The sequence below is a fragment of the Stylophora pistillata genome, chromosome 1 (assembly GCF_964205215.1).
Source record: "Stylophora pistillata chromosome 1, jaStyPist1.2, whole genome shotgun sequence".
Lineage (NCBI taxonomy): Eukaryota > Metazoa > Cnidaria > Anthozoa > Scleractinia > Pocilloporidae > Stylophora > Stylophora pistillata.
Window position 1 is genome coordinate 661,503 of NC_142519.1, and position 8,498 is coordinate 670,000.

General features: G+C 40.9%; 1 pseudogene across 1 annotated transcript in view; it reads left to right on the forward strand.

The window, feature by feature from the left end:
* Positions 1-5,281: 5,281 nt before the first annotated feature.
* LOC148740710 (uncharacterized) overlaps positions 5,282-8,498 on the forward strand; it is a 4,320-nt pseudogene continuing 1,103 nt past the window's right edge. Inside the window, exons 1-3 of the transcript XR_015991757.1 lie at positions 5,282-6,115; positions 7,552-7,576; positions 7,831-8,371. The product of XR_015991757.1 is annotated as an uncharacterized LOC148740710 (transcript). The remainder of the gene's footprint in view (positions 6,116-7,551; positions 7,577-7,830; positions 8,372-8,498) is intronic.

Consider the following 8,498-nt stretch of genomic DNA (forward strand, 5'->3'; position numbering starts at 1 on the left):
TGGCATCAGGGGCTCCTTGGGCACTGGTCTGTTCTTAGCGCACGTAAAACATTTCGTCACCATGTCTGTTATCGCTGTAGTAATCGCCGGCCACCACACAGACATCTTGCCTCGTGCTTGCGTCTTTGTTATCCCAAGGTGTCCTTGATGTAAGAGGTCAAGTATTTCCAGCCTCATTCCTGCTGGAATCACAATACGGTCATCATATAGTAGAATCTTGTCTATCACAGTTAAATGTTTCTTATTCTCCCAGTATGGACGGAGTATGGTAGAACTTGGCATGTAAGCCGGCCATCCTTCTAGGCAGTACTTCTTGATCATCCTGCATACTTCATCCTGGTCTTGGGCTTCACTGATATCTTGCAGCCGCTTAGGCGTTGCTGGAAGCCCTGCTACGATCTGTTGTGTGAAGCTTTCCACTTCCTCCACAAGATCTATGTTCTCATTTACATTCTTCTCGATAGGAGCGCGTGACAACGTGTCTGCGGTAATTTGTTCCTTGCCGGGTACATATACAACGTCGAGTTCGTACTTCATGAGACGCATTCTGAATCTTAAGATGCGTGGTGGCATTTTGGAGAGATCAGTTGAAGTGAAAAGGGGTACTAACGGCTTGTGGTCCGTTTCCACTGTAAACTTCATTCCGAGTACGTAGTCGGAAAACTTGTCACAAGCCCATGTCACAGCCAGGGCTTCTTTCTCAATGACTGCGTACCTTTTCTCAGTTTCTGAGAGGGATCTAGATGCATAGTACACCGGCTTCCTGGTACCGTCCTCTTGGAGCTGTAGAAGAACAGCTCCAAGTCCAAAGTTAGAGGCATCGCTTGAGATGACTGTAGGACGACTTGGGTCGTAGTGGGCAAGGTTTGTTGCAGATGTTAGTTCATTCTTGATTCCTTCAAATGACTGCTGTTGGGCTTTATCCCATTTCCACACGTTCTCTTTTTTTAGGAGTTGTCGTAGTGGTTCGTTGAGATTGGCCAAGTTTGGTATAAACTTTGCCATTTGATTGACCATTCCCATGAAGCGTTGGAGGTCGTTGACTTTCTGTGGGACTGGGAAATTGCGTATAGCTTCAGTTTTGGCCGGGTCTGGACGGATGCCTTGTTCGTCGATAATATGTCCCAGGAATTTTACAGAACGTTTAGAAAACTCACATTTCTCGTTGAGCGTCACTCCGGCTACCTGTAGCCGCTTAAGGACAGTTCTCAGTCGTTCATCATGCTCCGCTTGTGTTGCCGCGTGTACAAGGGTGTCATCAATATGGCATACGACTCCCTTGAGGTCCCCCAGGATACTAGTCATGGTGCGCTGGAAGACTTCCGGGGCTGAGGTGATCCCAAAGGGAAGACGATTAAAACAGTAACGACCGTATGGCGTGATGAAGGTTGTAAGTAGGCGGGACTCCTTGTCGAGAGGGAGTTGCCAAAACCCGCTGTTAGCGTCGAGTTTGCTAAAGACTCTACTTTTACTCAGCTTTGCTAGGCTTTCATCTACGGAATACATTGGATGGACCTCTCTCTTAACGCTTTTGTTGAGTTGGACTAGGTCTACGCAGATGCGAGCTTTTCCGTTTGGCTTGAGGACTGGGACTATCCCGGAGCACCATTCGGTTGGCTCTGTAACTGGGGAGATGACTCCTTCTTGAATCATCCTCTCTAATTCCTCCTTTACTTTAGGGAGTAATGGGTGGGGAACTCTTCTTGGTGTGTACAGGCACACTGGCTGGGCGTCAGGTTTAAGGGCAATACGGTATTCCGATGTCATCTTCCCGAGTCCGGTGAACAACTTTGGGAATTCCGTTCTAAAGTTACACACAATGGGCCCGAATAAAGGAGCTGCCATGCTTGAGAGCTGTTCTAGGGCAAAGTAGGTGTTACTATCTATTTTCAATCGGATATTTGAAACATAGGCATGCTACGCATGCAGGAGTTATTTTTTTGGAAGTGTAGGTTGAAATGGGACACTTAGTAACTGATTCTGGTGTCTGAATAATTGTTGGCAATAATAAACAGCATTGCCACCACGCTTCCAGCAGTTCCCTCCACAGCAGACCTCTCAAGTCTCACGATTTTCAGTTCAATCTCACGGTCTCACGACGAGACGGACAAATCTCACGATAAATAGAGGCGCAAGCTAAAAGGATAAATTTTTTGTATAATTTCATTTATGGCTTGCTAGAGGTGAGTTTTTTTGTGCCAATTCTGTGCAAATCCGTCACAAGTCAAGCTATTACCAGGTGATCTGTGACGTCATTGCGGGGGCCTGGGGAAAGAAATTTTAATGCCGTATCCCATTAACCAACGCGCGCACCAATTCAACCTGTTTTCATGGCGGCCGGTCGGCGTGATGCGAGGTCGATGTAGCTATCTACTTTCGCACTTTAACAAGTGAGAAGACTTGGCATGGGTAGTTTGAACAATGCAGCTACTGCCATAAAAAGAAACTCCGTGTCTACGTGGTTAAATACTTTGACAGCTTTTCGCGATGAACATTGCAGACAATCCAAGCTCGATGTACTCATGCATAAATTTGTATGAAGTTTGCTTTTTTATTTCATACTTATGTACTGGATCGGGCATTCGCTTTATCAACAGTAAATGTTATTCGTATTAAAGCTGCCTTGTTTCTGGGAATGGTGTGTTTTTGTTGATTTTATTTTTTATATGTGCTGATTTTAAAGAAGTTTTGATCGAGCCTTCGTTGCTCTCTCAAAGTCAGTTCCATTATCGCGCGCTTTTTGACGCGGGGATATTCAGCATTTAAAGTACTTTTAGACATGTATTGTTTCTTTTGCCGGGTAATTGTTTTTATTGTGATTTTTGTTGTTTGTTTGGATGTCTTGTCGAGCAAAGGAAAATGTGCTTCACGCCGAGTCAGTAATTCGACTTCATTGCCCATTTCAAAACTGTGGTAAATTTCAGAAAAACAAAAAGAATTTAAACGAACATCTTCGTCTTTATCCGGAGCACAAACTGGATGGCTTGACAACCTCTCGGAAACAGGTTTCATTAAGACAATGTGCAGAAAAATTACTAGACGACGAGAGTAATCCTTATACCAGGAAGCAAAGGGTCAATGAACTGCTGAACTGTCTGAACGATGAAGAACTTGTAGATTTAGTTTTACCAAAGATTGCCAAAATTATGTCACCTGTGGACTTTTTATTGCAAGGAACTGATGAAAATCATGATTTTCACAGCAAATTATGCAAGTTCAGAGATGAACTTTTCCTGCACTACCCAGAACTTTAGGCACTGTTTTCTCCAGAGCCCTCAACAAGCACTGGTTTCTATAACCAGAGGCAAGTGTTCACCGAAATAGTTCAAAAGAACAAACCTAATTCTTGCAACTGGCGTCTTGAAATTGACAATGGTTCTTTTTTCAAGGATGTTGTTATGCCTTGTGTTTTTAAAAAACAGCACTCGGCATTTTTGGAATTTTCTTGTGGAATTGTCGGGTCCCTTGCGATTGGACAAAAGGAAACACAAGATGCACTAAGAAACAAGTGGGGAAAAATTGGAAGTGGCCATTGGCATCAATTCAATTTTAAGTAAAGATGAGATTTTTGGTAATCTGAGTGACACCCACCAAGAATTAGTGAAACAAATTGGTCTGGAATTTAATGAATTTGGAGAAGTGGTTGTAGGCCATGTTGACATTGAAAAGTACATTTCATTGTTTCTTGCCCAACCTGGAACTCAGAGTGTAATAAATACACCCAGCAATTGTCTGATTCTAATGGATTACACAGATGGTTTTCCATGGCTTAAATGGTCTCATCATTTTACCGCAGAAACCAGTGTAAGAGTGAAACTAGTTGAGCCTTACAATTTACTCAGCACAGTTTTGACTGTTGCCTTTTGGTTGGGGAATGATAACTAGGAGACAACAAAAAAAATGTGGTCATCCTGTTTATAAACTGCTTTAAGAGCTAAAAACAATTAAACATCCACTGACTGGGCAACAAATGAAAATTATTAGTCTAAGACACACTTGTGGGGATGGTAAGGAAAGGAGGTTATCTACTGGCAGTTCATCTGCCAAATCTACTTATCTAATCCCAGAAGCTCCAGAGCACTAGAGCCAACTGGGTGACATGAAGATCATCTGTCCAGAACCAGTTTGGACAGTTTTAGATGCAGAGAGTTGGCAAAAAAAAATTCGAGAATGAACTATGAGGAAAAGCCCCCACGAAAGAAAAGCGCAGAGAGTTTGCAAAACAAAATCTTGGGAACACTGGGCGTAAAAATTTGAATGGTACAGCCTTTTTGGAGTACTACTCTGGTAATGCTCACCTTGGGTTTCAGTCACCTGAAACACTATGTGAATTGCAAAAATTGCAGCAGGTAAAATGTGCCTTTTTCAAACTAGTTCACATCAACAGTGATTGTATTGTGCCAGAAAATATCTATATCTCATCCACAGAAAGTTTTTTTGGTTTAACACACCTAGCCACCAGGAAGTTGTCTTTAGCTTTACTTTCCTTGCAACAATAGAGGTAGGGGTCTGTAGGGTGATTATGGATATTTCTACAAAATGTGGAGCTCTGTAAAATATTGATATCTCCCCCATGGAAGGGATTTTTTATAAGCACCCCCACCCTCCAGAAATTCTGAAAAATCTCCCAATATTTTTTTATAGTTTTTGGTCTTTGAGAATGAGACCCCCAGGAATTTTCATTTGCCTTCTGTGGAGGGGGGGGGGGGGGGAAGGATAATGGCTAGTTACTGGAACTACACAATAAGAATAACAAAACAAAATGTGTATAGCGACATGTTCAAAAATTATCAAAGTTCTTTTAAAATTAGGAAATAACATGTATGCCTATCACAAGTTTGTGCCCTTTCACTAAAAACCTGTAAAATTATAATCTACATTTTACATAAATTGGGTATAGTATATAACCCAACTGATACTTCAAACAACAAACATATGAAATACATATATATATGAACTGCGGTTATGAAACGTATATGTGCACGATCCTTCGCAGTAAAGCACTATTTAAGCAATAGTGAAAATCAGACCTGAAAAAAATTCAGGCCTGTACGGGATTCGAACCACTGACCTCTGCGATACTAGTGCAGCGCTCTACCAATTGAGCTAACAAGCCAACTGGGAGCAGGCCATCAAATTAATTCGAAATAAACCCGTAGATGATAAATCAAACAACAAACATATGAAATACATATATATGAACTGCGGTTATGAAACGTATATGTGCACGATCCTTCGCACTAAAGCACTATTTAAGCAATAGTGAAAATCAGACCTGAAAAAAAATTCGTACAGGCCTGAATTTTTTTCAGGTCTGATTTTCACTATTGCTTAAATAGTGCTTTACTGCGAAGGATCGTGCACATCTACGTTTCATAACCGCAGTTCATATATATGTATTTCGTATGTTTGTTGTTTGATTTATCATCTACGGGTTTATGTCAAATTAATTTGATGGCCTGCTCCCAGTTGGCTTGTTAGCTCAATTGGTAGAGCGCTGCACTAGTATCGCAGAGGTCAGTGGTTCGAATCCCGTACAGGCCTGAATTTTTTTCAGGTCTGATTTTTACTATTGCTTAAATAGTGCTTTACTGCGAAGGATCGTGCACATATACCCAACTGATACTGTATACCACAATAATATCTGGAATTTTTACAGTTTAAAAAAGTAGTTGTGCGCTACACAACTCTGCAAGTCTGTTCATTTCATTTCTGTTCATCTTCGTGACTGAAGATCCCTTGAGTCCAGATGTCAAGTCATTACCAGAGTTGGAGAGGAAGGTTCGAAGGAAGAGTTGTATCATTGAAGCCGAAGTCAACCAGAAATCGAGTGGCAAATGGACGGAGGAATGTATCCTGGCAAGTGAAAAATCACAATACCGGATTACAGTGGGACTATAGTTAGTAGAGGGAGACTGGTTAGGAAAGCCGGCGAACTTCTGAGAGTGAGCCTATTGTTCGTGTTTTATGTTAAAAGTACCGTCACGTGACCGCGACCCAACACACAACACCAAACAAACACGGCGTCGGTAGGGACTTCTAGTACTGATTTTCTGTTTGGAGACGATTTTGATGCTATATTTGAAGTTTTACACGAAGATGAAGACTTCGAGGACTATTTAGGGCAAGAGTACCATATAACCCCATACATTAAATATGCATTCAGTCTTTGTTCAATTAAAACAATAGCGATAACAATAGAACTCCGCAGAGACTAGTAGTCTTTGTTTTCAAATTTGGATTTTTTTCCTAAGTCTTTTTTGAAACAGGGTAAATTTGGCGCGTTTTGGCTTTGCAATTTTCTAGAGGTTTTTAAATTTGAAATATAACTGAATGTTCAGTTTCGCTTTGAAAGCGTAAAATTGGCCGGAAAATAACGTTAAGTCTAAGGTCAGGCTTTGAAGTTTGTCAATGCAAAGTTTAAATAAATGTTGTGTCGTACCTGTTCTTGTGGTTTTGGTTGATTCTTTCATTATCCTTTCGTGTCCTAGTGATGAAAATTGTTCGTGAAGGCCGGTGCATACAGCGATGCAAAGAAACCTTTGTATCTAGTCTTTCTGGACTTCACAAAGTTGGGCGATATGTTCGATAATGTTTCCAAAGGGATCGTTTCCGTAGTGCTGACGCCACATATATTCTTGTAGGTAGCCATCGAAAAGTCCTTTGGATGTTCCTGTTTGGGGCAAACCTCGCTTGATTCCCCACCATGTATTTTCGATACCCTGTGTGTGCGCACCGGTGAATTCCGGCGCATTGAAGCCATTCCATCGCAACGCTTTTTTGAACATCGCCACTCGTACCCGTCTCACGATGAAGCACGTCGCGTCCAGCTAAGTTCATTGATTTACCCAGCTCGAGGACATTTTACCGATGTCACAAGTAGGTTGGGATCCTTACACCACTGTATGCACCGGTCGTGATCCGATAATATTCGAGAAAGTCTCCCCATCTCCGAGTTGTTGTTCTCCTTCTTCCCTCTATCTTCTTCTTTCGTTGATGTTATTAGAAAGAGGTATGAATAAATTTTGTTTTCTATGTGGTATTTGGCCAATCGTAGAGAAGAAGAAATGCATTCTTTAGTGCAAAGGGGACCTTTGGTGCATTATATCAATGCACATATATTGTTATGAAAAATTTTTTTACTGAAAGGTAAAAGAAAATGTAGCTTTTGGAGAGGAACTCCTAACTGGTTTGCGTAGCATAGTGGTAAGGCTATGGTTTGATAATTGTCTGATAATAACGCGTTGTCTGAGGAGAGATGGTTCAAGGCTCAGCAGAACTGCGAAGAAGGTAAAAAGGAAAGGAAAGAAAAAAAAAACCGAGGAGAAGTTAGGAACGAAGGGGAGAAGGAAGAAGAACGTGAGAAAGGACTGGAGACGAAAAAACCGCTTTCAATCAATTTCTCTTTTATTGAAGCAGTAAGTACTTATTGGTAATGTATATATGCTAAACCCGTGGGAATAAGTCATTGTCTTAAAAACAATGGGGTGCATACATAATTAATGAAATTGAATGCATAATTAATGTATGTGGTTATATGGTACTCTTTCCCTATTTAGAAGCTATTGTTTAGGAGGTGAGCGTATAAATATGCGCTTATTTCGCGGAATTATTATGATTTGTACGCGATTCTTCACGCGAATTCAAGGGCCGGTAGCTTATACGCAAGCTAAAGTTTTACTCAAAGAGTTTTATTTATTGCTTTCGCTATTTCTGTCCTAATATAGTCAGTGCACATTCCTGAAATAATTCTATAAATGATAGTGTAATTTTCAAAGCAAGAAAGCTTTCATAGCAATGCTGAGGTATGTATCTGTTGTTGCCTTGTAGGTTCAAAACGAAGGAGTTACATGTCAGTTTTGCACGAAGATCTGTAAAAGCAACCAAGGCTTAAGTAGACACATTGCTGCCAAACACAAAGACCAGGACCAAGCTATTAAGACGAAAAAGAAGAAGGAGACAGCGTTAAAATATGACGTGTTTGCCCAGCTCGTGAAAGACACGACACAGAATATCGTACAACGTGAAGTTTTCCACAAGTCCTTGAAAGACGAAGTCAAAGATTATTGTCTTGAATTTGAAAAAACTACTTCGGAATTTAGAACAGTCCAAAACCTATATGATTCCTTTATTTCCAAAGGAAATTCTGACGCTTTCTATGCTAAGTTTTATGGGGAAATTGTGCTAAACTCTTCGAAATACTTCAAAGGACTTCCCCAGAGAGCAGCAACACTCTTCGCTACCAAGCTAGCAGACACTCTTCTGGGCCATGCCAAAGAAGAATTGAAAAACAATTCTGCTAAAGATGTTGTCACAACTGTTTTCTTGTCTGAGAATGAACTAGCTGCCATGCAATATTTAGGAGGATATTGTAGTGTTTGTAAGGTACACTTCGTGTCCCATACAGGACGTAGGTAAGCAGGTAATGTAAGAGAGGATTGAATCATTAAAGCAGCATGGCAGATGTATAGATTAGATTCGTGTGTATCCATTTCCAT